The 17,165-nt window shown below is 35.7% G+C and overlaps 1 protein-coding gene across 1 annotated transcript in view; it reads left to right on the forward strand.

Annotated features, from left to right (window-relative positions):
* SPAG16 (sperm associated antigen 16) overlaps positions 1 to 17,165 on the forward strand; it is a 640,972-nt gene that overhangs the window by 492,640 nt on the left and 131,167 nt on the right. The window lies entirely within an intron of this gene.

The following is a 17,165-nucleotide window of genomic DNA, read 5'->3' on the forward strand; positions in this document are numbered from 1 at the left end:
TGGGAACCATATGCACCAGTGGAAATGTGAACTAGTTTTAAAAAGGACATTTTAAAAGTTAGGTTTGAGCTAATCTTGTCTACACCATTAAGGACCAAGAGACAGAATGGCATCTAGGATACACACATATGTTCAAAGCACCAACATCCAGACATACTCAAATAGAAAAGCAAAGGGAACAAATGTTCTTTCTGATTTTTCTCTTTGTGTCACCACAGAAACCATCACAGATACGTGTTGTTTTTCCTGCTAAGCTTTTAAATAATATTACAGTATATGACCGTGAGAAACAGATCTAAGAGAAGTCCCTTCTCATTGGGTACTAAAAACATCTTCCTAAAGTTCTATTTTTTGAAATCTCCCACCAGGTAAACTCTGTGCAGAAATTCAAAATTGAGATTTTTAGATATATCAATTTAAATTATTCTCTTTTATATTGTCAAAATAAAAAGATTTACTCAAACTAAATGAAAAACCCATTATTTTTTCTGTATATATGAGATTTATTACTGATGATGAAGATAACTAAATCATGATGAAAGTAATTTTTAATGATGTATTTTATTTAATTTGCTGGTTCTAGTGTATTTTTAGAGTTCTTTTAACAGTGCAAGTTGATAACATATTACTTTGGATGCCTAATTTTTTAATAAGTGTGAAGGATAAAAACCATAAGATTCTGAAAAATATAATGATCTCATCTTTGTATCATATTTATAAATTTCATATTTTAAGTATAATTTTTATTGATAAAATACTTATTTAAACTGTATACTTAGTACAGAAGCACCTGTTGTTCATCAACTTGACTATGTTAAAAACGTTTTTGGAAGCACATTATTCCTAAAGGACAGTTTTGTTTTAATTGAGGATACAAAACATACAGCCATTTAATCATGTGTTATCCCTACAAATAAAAACAATACATCAAAATATGCACAATATGTTCTAATCTTTGATGGGACATTGAGAGATTGACCTAAAAATGAATTTTAGAAAATATATAAGGGTCTAAGTCATGGAAACCATTGGTAAAGTTTTGATGCAGTCTCATTGAAGTTGATCCCCCAAATAGAATGTGAGAGTCTTGAAGAGGAAGCACCTTTAGGGCTGCTGGAAAAATTAAACCTCGTGAGAACTCAGTTCTACCCTGTATCATTATCCTCTACCCCCAAGCGTTCTGAATAGCTGGCTCTTAACCTGTGACATTTGAGGATTAGACCAGTTTTATTTGCCCTTGTTCTTCAAAATTGAGGTATATTTGTTTCTAAGCCTGCTGATAAAAAAAAAAAAAGCATCCTTAATTGCTTCTCAGTCTTATCAGAAAAATATGACTTTTCTCGAAATGATTCTTATTAACTTCTGTGACTTTGGAACTTTAGCCTGTCTAGATGGAAGAGTCATTCTGCTTCTTGGATCTATTCTGTAGCATGATGTACCCACAGGCCAAAAAATTACCTTCAAATCAGAAACTTGTAGGGGGTGTTATTTTGTCTATTTCTGGTCACAGTGGGTGCTAGAATTCTGATTACAAACATCAGATAGCATCCATTCTAGTCATTCAGTGACTAGAATGCCTGTTCTTAAACCATTTCTGACCATTTCCTTTACTAATAAAGTTGATAGTTCACTCTACTTGATTATGTATTCACTGAAGATATACACTAATTTTGAATTCCAAGTTTCAACATTTTCTCATTAAAAAAATGGGTTATATCCCTTCATCAGTGGAGCTGATCAATTTATATGTTCCTAGTTGCTCTTATCAAATCCAAGCTCTCAAAGGGGGATTTTATTTTTATTGAAGATACTAGGTTTTTTTTTTTTTTCAATAAATATACTCAAAGTAAGGCTTTTATGTGCTGAGTCGGTTAAAACTATTTCAGTTGAAGGCTTTATTTTGCATAATAGAACTCTAAAAGTATCGGTTATAATTAGAATAATATAATAGTTAAGAACATTGGTTCTGGAGCCGATAAGCCTAAATCTGAATTCAACTACTTTGCTTCTTAGCTGGATGAATGGCCATGTGACCATGGACAAGATAACCTTCCTGTAACTCAGTTTCTTATTTTATAAATTGGGTATTATAATAGTACCTACTTTATAAGTTAGTAGGTAAGAAGAACTACAACAAGTGATTACAACCTTGTCTGGCACATAGTAAATGTTCTGTAAGTCAATATTATGTTTTTATGGTTATAGGATAATGTTATTTATTTCCTGAACCCAACTGCTTTGTTTTTATTGTTATTATCATTTGGGGTTTTTTTGTTTGTTTGTTTTGTTTTGTTTTTCTATTTCCTGGCTGCTGCAATACTTACATAGATTTTTCTTTTTCCAAAAACTATGGTAAAATTTTAAATCGTTTTAGTTGAGAGGATCCTTTTCTATGTAGAATCCAGACTCAAAATAGATCTACGTGCTGTATATGGTCCTGTGAGCCACTCTGTAACTGAGCTTGTTGCTCTTTCACCTGTTCATGCCAAATTCCTGAAAATGTACATTATTCAAGAGCTATTCAAAAATCTGGGAAAACTATGCAAACAACAAACCCACTTGTGAGATAAGCCACAGGGAGATCTCCACTCCTCTCTTTTTGTTCAACAACTTGAAAGAATAGTATGGGCCATAGAATGAGATCTGTCTTTGCAGCTAGTTGAGTTACTTAACACAATCGTAGAGAATCATGACCCTTGATTCCAGGTATTGTTACCAATCTGATCAGTGCCCTCGGTTCATTACTGGTACTAATGCCCATAATAATGAGGTCTTCACTTTCACCAGAAACGTTAGCACTCCCACCTTGTAGTATGAAAACCTAATTGTCTTTCTCTGTCTGACTTATTCACTTTACATAATACCCTCTAGATCAGTGGTCAGCAAACTGCGGCTCGCGAGTCACATGAGGCTTTTTGGCCCCTTGAGTGTGGCTCTTCCACAAAATACCACGTGCGGGTGCTCACCTACAGTGCGAAATTGACTTAAAACTTTAAGTAAAGTTTATTAAGTTAATTTTAGGGAACGCTGTGGAGTGAAAGAAGATGTAGTGTCAAGGATTGAGAAAGGTATGTTGAGATGGTTTTGGACATATAGAGAGGATGAACAAAAGGAGATAGACAAAACAAGTATACAAGACGAGTGTGGATGGGAGAATTGGAAGGAGTCGAACTCAGCGAACGTACCTCAATCAGATTGAGGACGTTTTTAGCAAAGGCCAGTTTAGGAGTACCCTAATTAAGTTAATAACAGTGTACCTACTTATATAGTTTAAGTTTAAAAAATTTGGCTCTCAAAAGAAATTTCAGTCGTTGTACTGTTGATATTTGGCTCTGTTGACTAATGAGTTTGCCGACCACTGCTCTAGATCCATCCATGCTGTTTCAAATGGTAAGATTGTATACTCTTTATGGCTAAGTAATATTCTGTTGTGCAGATGTACCACACTTTTTTATCCACTCATCTATTGAGGGGCACTTGGGTTGGAGAAGCTTGCAGTTCTTAAGTTCACAAAGGTCCCCCTATGGCACTTGTCCATTTCTCCAGCCTCGGAGGAAATATCTTTCCTCAGACTTTTGAACAGCCTCTTCCTATTAAGTCTCGATTTTTTTTTTTTATTTGATAGTGGAATTACTGGAAAAAAAATAAACCAACAACATAAAAATGAATGGATAAAGGTGAAATTCTGTCAAAGCAACCTGCTTCCTTTTTAACTATTTATTGTGTGGCTGCAATGATAACATTGTCACTTCCCTCCTGGTCCCATGTGACACTGTTCTATCTGCTACGTTTTACTTCTCTGTCAGCCACAATTATAAATTTAATTTGTCAATATTATCAAAGAGCTCTGACCGCTAACTTTATTTTGTGTTAAATATCACCTTTAACATGACTCAGTCTAGAACCTAATCCACTCAGACGTTTTCCTGGCTTACTTCCCAACAAGACCTGACCCTATTTCTGCAATTTTGAGGCAATGAGTTCATTTTGAAAGGTCTAATAGGTACTAATTACAAAGGTCTTTCCAGATGCTAACAGTTGTATGTAAAGTCTTGCAGATTAGAGTTGCAAATTCATAGCTGATGAAAATGAAATTAGCTTAATTTTAGTTTAACTTGGTTGAATAATGAGAGAAGGTTGGTGGTATTCAGGTGATAGTATTAATTGTAAGATAGAAGTGATTGAACTTGATACAAAAGACCAAAGTAGTGATATACTTGATTGTGATGGGGACATGATAAAACTGTTCCTAAACAGTTTTAAATCGACAGTAGGTTCAATGGAGGTAGGAAGAAATTGGAAAGCAGGAAAAATGAACCCAAAAAATAAAACTGAGGAAGTAATGCAACTGAGAGGTGATCAGGATTCTGATTTATAGGGATGCTGTGAAAGAGAAGCATGTTAGGAATAGATATAAAGATTACAAGCTCTGTTTTTTATGTGTGAAATTTCAGATATTGGCAAAATACACAAACAGTACAATTATATAGTGAATGAAACCATGCTGGAACTATAATTTGGGAGATATTTGAGTTCTGCCATTTAAATGTTTTGAAAAAGTCCTATGATTATTAAAAATAAATTTTAAAACACAATATATCTTTGCAGTACAAATTAGCATTTTCTCAGTTTCATAAAATATATTAATTTAATTCTTAAGTGATTTTACAATTTTATGTTAATTGTAAGATTTAGACAGGCTCATTTACCACTAAATGTTTTGAACATTTAAGTATAGTTAACACTTGAGAACCTTAAAAACATTTAGTGCAGTTTTGAAATTATTATTCCAATGGTTGGAGTTATTGTGATAAAGAGATATGGACTAACAAATACAAACTTCATCAGACATTAAAGACCATTTTTTTCCAATGAGGAACAATGATTTATAAGAGCCAAGTGGCAGAATTAATGCAACCTCATATTTTAATAAAAGTGTTACAAAGTTTTAGTTATTAAAAATTCAGAAAGGTTAACATTTTAGATACAAAAAGACCAAAGCACCAATCGATTTAATGGGAGATAAAGAGTAAAGCATGCAATGCTCAGGCGTTAAAAATCCAATTATTCATATTACTTGCTCTGCATACATTAGGCCTTCATATTTCCGTGCTAGCCCATGCCTCACTTGTCCTGCTGCCTCTTATCAAAACTCCTGTTTGCATTTTAATTGACTTGGGGAAAAGCAAAGGAAAAAGAAAAAAGAATTTGTAAAATTAAAGAAAGGTTCTGCATACTAGAAAGCATATGTGAACCCCCCCCCACCCCAATCTGACTTTATTATGCCAATGTTTTAAATACCATTGTGTTCCCTATCAGGCTGTTTTTAAACTATCTCTTCCAAACCTAAATATATTTTATGAAAGTTTATGTCACCGTTCTTAAGAGTATCTAATACATACAGGAAACTTATTAGACTTACTTGAATCAGCTCCCACTAGGCTATACACACTTTCCACATGCTAAAAGAATAGGCCATGGATTCGTTTTACAATTATTTAATGTCCATTTACCTTAGTTTTCAAATCTGGAAATGGGCACGCCTAAACGAAGGACCCTATGGGCTCTCCGTAAGCTGATTCATGGTGTTTTGTTATGACTTCTGAAGTGGTTTTAAGCTGCTTTGGGGGAAGTGGTTCTGAAACATTTTGATCTTAAAATCAGTTTAAAAATTAAAGAGAATCTTAAAGACCTTTTGTGTATTTAGATTATGTCTTTTAATGATCTCTTTTAAGTTAAAATTTAAATGTATGTATACTTTTAAAAATAGCTATTTATTAATTTATTTAAAATAACTATAATAAACTCCATCCTAAAATAGAAATATTTTACAAAAGTCTGTATTTTAAATAAATAAATAAATAAATAAATAAATAAATAAATATAGGAGAGGATTAGCCTTGCTTTATAGTTATCACCTCCATGATGTCTAGCATAAGAGATCTAGATTCTAATATCTTCTTTTGCAATCAGTCTTTTGTGATATATCATTTTGGTTGAGGCATAGAAAGAAAATCAGATCTCACACAGTTCTGTGGTTAGAAAAGGGAAGACTTTAAGGTCTTGGGGACCCCCAGGAATCTAGAAAGCACACTGAGAATTACTCACTGTCCTGGGGGATAGAAGCAAAGAGGAGGAGAGAAGACTGTTTTCAACATTAGCTTCATTTCATGCCAAATCTGGGGAACTTGGGCAGGAGAATGCTGAAGACCTGTGGGTATAACTTTTGCCTTTGACCTGCCTTTAACCTGATTGTCCGTCCATTGTCCATAGCCCACACCTACTTGGCTTCTTCCAAGATGATCAGAACTTTAGTCTTCACTCATTTGACAAAAGAAAGTGGGAGAGGGCAAGAGCTACTTGTGTAATAACTTTCATGCCAGTTTTACTGGGCTACATTTTTGTTTAAATGTAGTTTGATTATTAAGTAGTGTATATTCTTGATAAATGCAGATTTAGCATTTGCTGTTTCACAAGTGGTCACGAAGATGCATGGCATGTAATCATTTGTGACTTGGTTGAGGCGTGAGTTTGGAACAGTCCTCAAGGCTAGTATTCAAGGGTAAGTGGGTCATTTGACGAGTGGGCTCAGGGGATTGAATGTACTGACATACACTCTTCTTGGGGGAACTGCTCCTAGAATACTTAATGTCATTGTTGGAAGTCTTGAGATTTGGAAAAATATTGCTGTTTTGTGAAAATAACCTTGGGAAATTCAAAAGACAACTCTCTTGGTAATGGAAAAAAAGAGAAAGTATATCTATCTAATGTATGGTGCTTTTTAAAAAATAACTCCACATTTCACTTTGGTCAAATATTTATGAAATAATTAAGTATCCAAAGATATAACTTAAATTTATGCTTATTGAATTATTTGATGATAATTATATATAATGTTTCTATTCACACATTTGGGCATTTGAGGATGTCAGGAATCTATTAAATCAACATATAGATTTAGAATGTTAGAATGATAAACATTGGTTTTAATTCTCAATTTGGTGTGGTTTCAAAATCTTTTGTTAAAGTCTAATTCTTAGGAGAAGCTGGAAAGTATTAATTATTAGTTATATTTGATATTATCTATAAAAACATTTATAAAGTTAGACAGAAACAATTTATCATTATATATATATGTGTATATATATATATAATTTTGTTTATGTTAAATTTTTATACTATACTCTAATAAGGACTAAATTTGAAAGGGTTGGACAAATTGCTTGGCATGTAAAAAGTGCTATGTAAGATTTGCTATTTTTATACTTTCATACAAATACCAATAAAAAAAGTGGCAAGAAAAAACAGTATAATTTATTGAGTGTCTGTTCTTGTGCCAGTTACTATTTCAGGCATTGAGATAGAGAGCCTAGAATAGAACTGGGTAGTATATATTTCACCAAAAAAAATTGTATTCCATACATAAACTTTTCTAATTCTTAGAAAAAAATTCTTGTCAAGTTCCTTCTATCTCTCTGTTTAGTGTAATTTACTCTCACTAAAAGTAATTGTTCTGTATGGAAAGTTGATAGATGATTATTTCCATCTGAAATGTTAGGGGAAAAGTTCCTTAGTTACCATTAACTGATGATATAAGCTTAAAAAGTATAAACCTTATTAATAAACCTAATAGATATGAACAAAGATAATTTAGAAAATCCTATTGATAGAGTCATCCTCCAGAGACCATATTTCAATCATTGTGTTTATAAATACTCCATTTCTGATTTATTTTATAAGGAAATTTTACATCTACTAGTAGATAAAAATATTCAATGCATTAACAAGTTAACTTTAAAAGGATGTAAGATTTTTAAAACTAGAAGACTAATATGATTTCAGATCAGGCTTAGTTTAAACTTTATTACCAGTAATTATCTAAACTTCATTATGAGAAAGTTTACACATTTTTTAAAAGTCTGGAATACTTGATCCAGATGGTCTTCTATCTAGTAGTTTGGAACCTTTACCCAAAAAAATCGGCTTTGTACTCAGTCTGCCAACAGCCATCTAACACTTGCTTGATTCTCCTGACTGGTTAAAAGTTGTTTCAGATATTGGAGATTAACTAAGTACTGTCTGCTTGAGACATGCAAACATTTAATGTCTGACTGATTTCAATTGCACTGGAGCTTATTATTGTTTAAGCAATGAACTCTGCATTCTCAATCTGGGAAGACTTGTTGTATAAACTGAATGCTGGAACACCACCACCCTCACCCCCACCAAGCCCTCGCACACTCCCCATTTGTACCTCTCACACCCACACAGATTAAACCCTCCTTCTCTGTTCTGATAACACATTAGACACACTACGATTATGGAATTGCTATAATTGAATATGCTAAGACATAATCAACTATGTGTTGCAGCTAAATATGCTAGATTGTAAATTCCAGGAAAACCAAGGCTTCTGTTAGGTTTCTCTAAGGCTTAGATTAGTGTGAGGGAAATAGTAACCCATCAACAAGAATTTATATGAATTAATTGATTAATTAATTAATTTTTTTCAATTAAAAGCAAAATAAAATTAACAAGGTAAAAAGATTTGTGTCATGCGGTGGACATACTTTATTCTTTAGCTATTCTTTTTATGTTATTAATCCGTCTGGGGACTCCACCTACTACATTCTTTTTCCATACGGTTGAAAAAGAATGACACCATTTCCATCCCACAGGGTGGTCACATGATCAGGGCTTTCGGAGCTTCTTCCCCATCCCAATGGTTTAATTACACGAGCCAATGTATTCTTTTATTTTGCTTTAGATAATTCCAGTTGGATGTCAAGCACATTCAACCGCATCCTGGCTAAAACACCGTCTGCATTTTAGAATTCCCCCATAGGAAATATTCATCAAGTTCACATTCTCTCACCCTTTGGTGCTTTCTTAACTACAGTTTACAGGCAGATACAATGCTGTGTTTTACTGCGTCATCCTACAAAAAGTTTTCAGCTCCCACGAGCTTATATTTATTTTTCTTTTCACAACGTTTCATATATTTTGAGCATAGCCAAACTATTACTAAACACCGATTTGCAGAATGGTGTTTTCTTTGTAGCTTGCCTCATTTCTTCCTGAGTGTCTAATCTCTGAGAATGTTTCCTCTCTGCTCTCTTTCTCCCGCTTGGCATTTGTCTATATTTTCCCCAGTGATTTTATTTTTGATCCTATTTTTCTTACTCAAAGACAAACGTGCATCTGTATCAGACTTAAGCAATAGTCACCTTTAAATGAAGCCCACACAATGGTTAAAGTAAGATGTCTCACCGTATGTCATGGTTATTGATAATGGCTGATATTTTAACTTTCTTTATTAAAAGAGAGAAACTGCAAAAGAGTAGATACGTTTCTTTTGAATATATTTATTTAGCTCCTGACTCTTCCCCACGTATCCCTCTAATAAGATGTAATATAATATTTTTGCATTCCAGAGCCTATGCATGTCCCAACCTAGCTTTAGAACTCTCTATATAGCAGAGGGGTGATAAAAAAAGTAAGAAAACTATTTTATCCTATCTTTATTATTTTCCAGTTAGCATTTCAGTTACATGCTTATTAGTGTGGGGGTTTTGTTTTTAGAGCTGTTTTAGGTTCCTAGAAAAATTGCGAGGAAGGCATCAATATTTCTATATGCCCTCTTCTCACACACATGCATAGCTTCTCTCATCATCATCATCCCCACCAGAGCAGTATGTTTGTTATAATTGATGAGCCAACACTAACACATCATAATCACCCCAAGGCCATCCTTTGCCTTGGAGTTTACTCTTGTTGTACATGCTGAATCCATCATTATAAAAACATACAGAGCATTTTCACCGACCTAAATACCTGCCTGTGCTCTGCCTGTTTGTCACTCTCTCCCAACCACGATGCAGGGCAACACCTGCTTTAAAAACAAACAAACAAACAAACAAAAAACTCTGTAGTTTTCCCTTTTCCAGAATCTCTATATATAAAGCCTAAGCAACCGTTATGACCAGTTGACCAAGCGACCAGTCGACTGGTCACTATGATGTGCACTGACCACCAGGGGGTAGACACTCAACACAGGAGCTGCCCTCTGGTGGTCAGTGTACTCCCACAGCCAAATTCCCATGGCAGGCCAACTTCCCACAGTCCCTCCCCCTGGCCGGCCCCGATCAGCCTGATTGGGACTGGGAGAGATGGGCCCCCATCAGCCCCATCGCAGGCTAGGCTGAGGGACCCCACCATGCATGAATTCATGCACCAGGCCTCTAGTGTCATATAATTGGAACCACACAATAGGAAGAATTTTATGATTGGCTTTTTTCACTTAGCAATATGCATTTAAGGTTCCTGTATATGTTTTCATGGCTTGATTGCTCAGTTTATTTTAGTGATAAATAACATTATATTGTCTGGATATAACACAGTTTATTAATCTGTCCACTTAATGAAGGACATCTTGGTTGCTTCCAAGTTTTGGCAATTTTAAAGAAAGCTGCTATAGCACTAACCGGTTTGGCTCAGTGGATAGAGCGTCGGCCTGCGGACTGAAAGGTCCCAGGTTCAATTACAGCCAAGGGCATGTACCTTGGTTGTGGCACACCCCCAGTAGGAGGTGTGCAGGAGGCAGCTGATCAATGTTTCTCTCTCATCGATGTTTCTAACTCTCTATCCCTCTCCTTTCCTCTCTGTGAAAAATCAATAAAATATATTTTTTTAAGAAAAGAAAGCTGCTATAAACCACTGTGTGCAGATTTTTATGTAGATTTATGTTTTTCTACTTTGAGTAAATACCAAAAAGCATCATTGCTGGATGATATGGTGAGAGTATGTTTTTTTTTTAAAGAAACCACTAACTTATCTTCCAAAGTGGCTATCTCATTTAGCATTCCCACCAGCATAGACAGGGAGATCCTGTCATTCCACATCCTCACCAGCACTTGGTGTTGTCAGTGTTCCTTACTGTGGCCACTCTGATAGTTGTGTAGTGTTACCTTGTTTTAAATTACATTTCCCTGATGCAACATGTCATGGAGAATTTTTCATATGATTTCTTGTCATCTGTGTATCTTCTTTGGTGAGAAGTCTGTTAAAGCCATTGACCAATTTTTTTAAATCAAATTGTTTGTTTTCTTAAAGCTGAGTTTTAAGAGTTCTTTGTATATTTTGGATAACGGTCCATCCTTTATCATGTCTGTGTTTTACACATATTTTCTTCCAGTCTGTGGCTGTATTCTCATTCTTTTGCAATTGTCTTTTGCAGAGCATCACAAACATCTGCATTTTAAAAGATGTCCATTGTTGTGAACTATTTTTGCTCATTCAGATCTTCCTGAGGGGCCTTTATTTCATTTTAATCATGTCCAGTTTATCAATTCTTTTTTTTTTTTCATGATTGTGCCATTGGTGTTTTATCTAAAATGTCATTGCCTTGGTGTGTTTTTGATGAGTGTAGTATCATGATTAATTTTTTAGAATGTTAGTGTGATTGAACAAACAACCAATGCTATTTAAGAATTACTTTAGAATTAGTACAGTGCAAGTTGCATTGTATATAGAAGATATAGAGACATTGTAACAGAATTGAAATATATCTGAATATTCATTTTAAATAAAAATGTATGTTTGTGCCTTTAGATATCCAGTGTGATATTCAATGATACTGAATGTGAAATTCATCTTTCATAGCTAATAGCTTTGATTATTGACCAGATAACTAAAAGATTAATTTGTTAAGAATTTTGTTTTCTTGCTGGAATGAACTGAATGTTTGTCCCCCATAATTCATATGTTGAAATTATACCCCCTAATGTGATGGTGTTAGAACTGATTAGCCTTTTGGAGGTGATTAGGTCATGAGAGCGGAGCCCTCATGAATGGAGTTAGAGTCCTTATAAAATAGACTCTGGAGAGCTCCCTGCCTTCTTATGTCATGCGAGGTTACAGCCATAAGACAGAGGTCTATGAGCCAGGAAGTAATTCTTCATCAGACACTGAATCTTCCAGTGTACTGATCTTTGAGTTCCCAGCCTCCAGAACTAAGAAATATAAAGTTACATTGTTTATAAGCTATTCAGTGTATGGAATTCTGTTGTAGAAGCATGAACAAACTAGGAAACTTGGAATTTATCAGCATGATGTGGAAAGATTACCTATTTTGAACCAAAAATAATCCATGCAAACTCATTAACCCTTTACAGTCAAATTATAATTTGACATTTTTCTCCCAGAGGAAAATTTTTATCATTCAGTCTATGAAAGAAACACAGAACTGAAATGAATGCTTTTTGTTTAAAATAAGCACTTTTTACTGTTGCACAAGTCATGACATAGTTGCTTACCATGTGGGATACTCACTACTATTAGTATAATTGTCAGAAACATCTATTTTTAGTGAAGTCCTATGACTAACCCAGCCAAAACATATATTTTCAAGAGATTCACCTCAGGAGGCATCGACCCTGTGATTCTCTAACACATTGCACTTAAGAGTTACCTGCAGCCCCAGCTGGTTTGGCTCAGTGGATAGAGCGTCGGACTATGGAATGAAGGGTCCCAGGTTCGATTCCGGTCAGGGGCACAAGACCAGATTGCAGGCTCAGTCCCCAGTTGGGGGCATGCAGGAGGCAGCCGGTCAATGATTCTTTCTCATCACTGATGTTTCTACCTCTCTCTCCCCCTCTGAAATCACTAAAAAGAAAAAAAATATATATTGTGTTCTTAATATTTAAAAAAAAAAAAAAGTTACCAGAAGCTTCTGTGCAAAGCCCACTAGACATGTTCCATATCAGAAAATACTTTGGAGATGGAGTCTTGGGTTATGTTCCTGAAAACTCCCTAGGTACTTCTAGGGTACAACCAAGTTGAAATGCCCTTTATTTGGGCCAAATGGATGTTCCAAATCTTTTAAATTATTATTTGTTTATGGACAACTATTTTTTTCAAAAAAAGACATTTACTCTGTATTAATGGATAGTGACAAATGTTCGTTTCTTTTATTTTTAAACATGAAATATGTTACAGGAACTCTTTATCATCACAAACATCTGCATTTTAAAAGATTTCCATTGTTGTGAACTATTTTTGCTCATTCAGATCTTCCCGGGGGGACTTTATCTCAACAGGAGGTAACTTATGTTTAGCCCTAACTAAAAAATTTAAAGCTCCTCAGAAAGGTTTGTGGCATCCAGGTCATTAGCTAAGAGCTAGAATTGAAGTATTTACTGCAGTATCCATTATAACAATGAATACTACATTATTATGAAATTTATTTTCCTACAATAGTAATTCTCTCATGTAGGCACTCTGCAATATTTTATTATAATAGGTTCACTTTTAAACTTATTACTGAATACCAATAGTATATAAATGAAATAAAATAAGTAATATTGGACACAGAATAAGAGAAGGATTTTTTAAATCAGATATTATATTAGCACTAAAGGCTCGGTGCACGAATGTGTGCATGGGTAGGGTCCCTCGACATGGCCTGCGGGGGATTGGGCCAGTGTTGGTAGTGCAATGCCGCCTGCTGCTCCAGCCTGCCGCTCCAGCTCATCCCAGCCCCGCTGCACCTGCCGCAGGCTCCTGCCCAGTCAGTCCTGATTGGGAGAAGCTCGCACCACCACAGTGGGGCTCACCAGCCATGACTCCTGCATCTGGCGCCCGTCCTGAGGCGGGTGGTGGAAGCAGGGATGCGATTGGCTCTCCGGGTGGGCGATCATACGCCCTTGCTGGCCTGGGATCCGAATCCGTTTTGCTGACATTCTTGCAGGTTGTTGGGAGCCACCTGGCGGCCACTTTTTTATTGTTTCTTCCTTGTGGAGCGTCTAGGGAGGGGAAGGGGCTGCAGTGCCCAAGGCTGACTTCCAGGAGGCCAGCGGCACTATGGGGATCATGCCGGCAGTGCTGGTCCATAGGTGCCTGGCTGGTTCTCCAGAGATTGGACCTGCAGGCCTACTGAGGGAGTGGGTGGCTGCTACCAGGCTGGTGGGCCGCCAGGACAGGTCTGTCAGCTGAGCGGCACTCTGGCTGTGGGAGTGCCCTAACCACCAGGGAGAAGCTCCTGCATTGAGCGTCTTCCCTCTGGTGGTCAGTGCACATCATAGCGACTGGTCTTTTGATCATTCGATCACTTAGGCTTTTATATATATAGACTGGAGGCCCAATGCACAAAATTCATGCAAGAGTAGGACTTCCTTCCCCTGGCTGCTGGCACCAACTTCCCTCTGGCACTCGAGACCTAGGCTTCCCTCACAAAGGGAGGCCCCGCCCACCCGCCCCTGCAGGTTGGTGGCCCGGGCCTCCCTCTTTGGGGCAATCCTGGAGCCCCCCTATTGATCGCCCCACCAGCCAGTGGCCTAGGTCTCCCTCTGCAGGGCGATCACGAGGCAATGGCCAGCCCCCGTCCAATCACATCACACCCGCCTTGGCTGGCCTGGCACCAGTAGGTGTCATAGCGTGGTCCCAGATGGTCATCTGTATGGTCGTTCCGCTGTTCAGCAGTTCAGTCAATTTGCATATTATGCTTTTATTATATACCATAATATCTTATTAAAAAGTGAGGATAAATGTGAGATGTTTGTTTTATTCTAATCATTGAAGCTGACTATATTATTGAAATCAAATTTACCAACTAAATGCCTATGAACTACTCAGAAGCAATTACAAATAAGTTGACAACATCATTCCTTCCATTTTGGCCCTTCACAATCTGGAAATAATATGCTTTTTTCCTAGTGAGGTAGTCATCTTCAATCAAGGAGTCTGACTGACTACTTGTGGAAGAAAGCCAACAGTGGGACTTCAGTCCTTACATAATGTAGGCTGGAAATAGAATCTGAAAAGGATTTGCTATCCAAATCACTGCATAACAAACCAATTCAAATTTATTGTCTTAAACAAGACTCAATGGATCTCAGCTGCCATTCACTGCATAGTTTGCTGGCAGATGATCTTTCTTACCTGGGATGCTCAGCTCTGCCCTTGTGGTCTCTCATCTTATGAAAGGTTTGCCTAGGATTCTTCCCAGGAAAATGGTGAAAGTCCAAAAGAAAAGTAAAAAATGCACAAGCACTTTTTGAAGCCTCTGCTTGTGTCAAGTGTGATAGCGTTCTATTGGCCTTGGGCAAGCAAATCCCATGGTCAACCCCAGGTGTAAGGATTGGGAAAAAAGGCTCTGACCATTTAGCAAGAAGAACTAAGTAGGAAAAATTTAAAGTCACAGGAAAAAGACAAACAAAACAAAGGACATTAACCACAAACAGAAAAAGCATTATGTCACCATTTCTTTTTCAAGTGTCAAGTCTAGAAGACAAGCAGCTTTCATTAAGGCCTTATTCCCAATATTGACCCTTTGCTGCTCACTAAAATTTGATTGCTGTGCCCAGAGCAGCAAAATGAGTTACAGGCTATTTAAAACTCTTGCACATTCTCTCTGAATCTTACGCTGGTGAACACATTAATAGACTCACATAAGGTCATATTTTGAGCACTTAGTTAAAAAATAAGAGATCAAATACATGAAATTCAAGAATTATTAAGATAGCAGCTCCATGTTTGAGAAAAGAAAAGGTGCTTTCTGGCTGAGTCTGATTCCCTGGCTTTTAAAATGTGTTTGGTTTTGTAAAATGTCAATGAACCAATCATTGAAAGTTTTACTTTATGCATCGTGTATCTTAGGTGTTTATCATTTATTGATATCAGGCAATAGCTAAATTGGCAATAAAGTATGAATAAAAAGAATACAAAGATATTAAAATCTTAAAAAATACTTTAAAGTCACAACAATGCACTGTCTAGAGAACTAACCCCCAAAATGTAAATCAATCCAATAAAGTGTTTTTTAGAAAGAGGTTTAACATAAATTATTAATTATTTTTAATTGAGCAATAAAAATCATACAAACTTATTAAATTATGTCTTCCTCCTGATACTTATTTTAATTAATCTGTGGTCAAAAGGTAATTATGGAAGTTTTAGAGTGTTGCATCTTCCATGTACCTTATCCACTATAAACCATGATCTGAGTAATTTGCTGCCTCAATAATGTCAAAATTAAAAAGCTAAAGTCAGCTTAGGGAGCTGTTTCAACATTTTTTGCCAATTACCCCTAGAATGTGGTTAATTCTAATAGTTACTGTAGCTGTCCTCTTCTTTCTACCATTTATGGTGGCCATTTTGAAAATTCCAACTTTGCAAAGAATAGCTAAAAATTTGTGTGATTGATATGAATGTATGGATGTATACACCCTAAAGCTTTTACTTTTCATACCTTACTATCTTCTCCCCCTTTCAGATAATTCTTGGGCTATTATTATTTTATCCAGATCAGTAACCAAGAATAGCAACTAGTTTAGAAATCAAAATCTGAGGATTTCTTTTTTTTTTTTTACTTAAGCAGTTAAGTTGGAAAGGTATTTCTCTTTCTACATGCCTTTTGCTGAGATTCTGTGCTGTATCTATTTGTAAATATAAAAGCTGTTCCAGGAGATAGATGATTATTTACAATGTTTTCTCTATTATGCAGGATAAATTATTAACAAGAAAATAATTGAATATTGAATATGCCTGGAAAAGAAATAATCCTTCACCTAGTCTGTCACATAGTATTCTGCAAGCATGCATTACAATTAGTAGAGTGAGCCCAGTAGATTAATGTATCAAATTGTTTAAATTCATTATCCAAACCTACATTTTTAAAGAGCATAATACAACTGTGAATTGTTATTCAACTTTGTGATCCTTTCTGCAAGTTGAACTATATTTTATGACCCATTGATTTAAGTGATAATTCTATATGCGTACCATTGAAAAGTTTTCTTGAAAGCATTTTTTTTAATTTTGATAGTATTATATCACAGCTGATCATATAATTTGTCATTTGAATATATTAAGATGTATGGATAGGAAAAATACCTCATTTTTAATAAAAGGTTTCAAACTACTAAGTATTGACATAGAAAAGGTTATGTTTAGCTAGGATAGTAGAATAACTAGAATATTTTAATATTAGAAGATTATAGGAGCAAACAAAACTTTAATCATTATGTAATAACAATCCTCTATATCAGTGGTTCTCAAAGTGTGGTCTTTGTATTGTCAGCATCAACAGTACCTGGTGACTTGTGAGAAATGCAAATCTCAAATCCCCAAATTTTTTAATCAGAAACTCTAGATAAGGGGCCCAGCCA

The sequence above is a fragment of the Myotis nattereri genome (genome assembly GCF_964212035.1).
Source record: "Myotis nattereri genome assembly, chromosome: 7".
Taxonomy (NCBI): domain Eukaryota; kingdom Metazoa; phylum Chordata; class Mammalia; order Chiroptera; family Vespertilionidae; genus Myotis; species Myotis nattereri.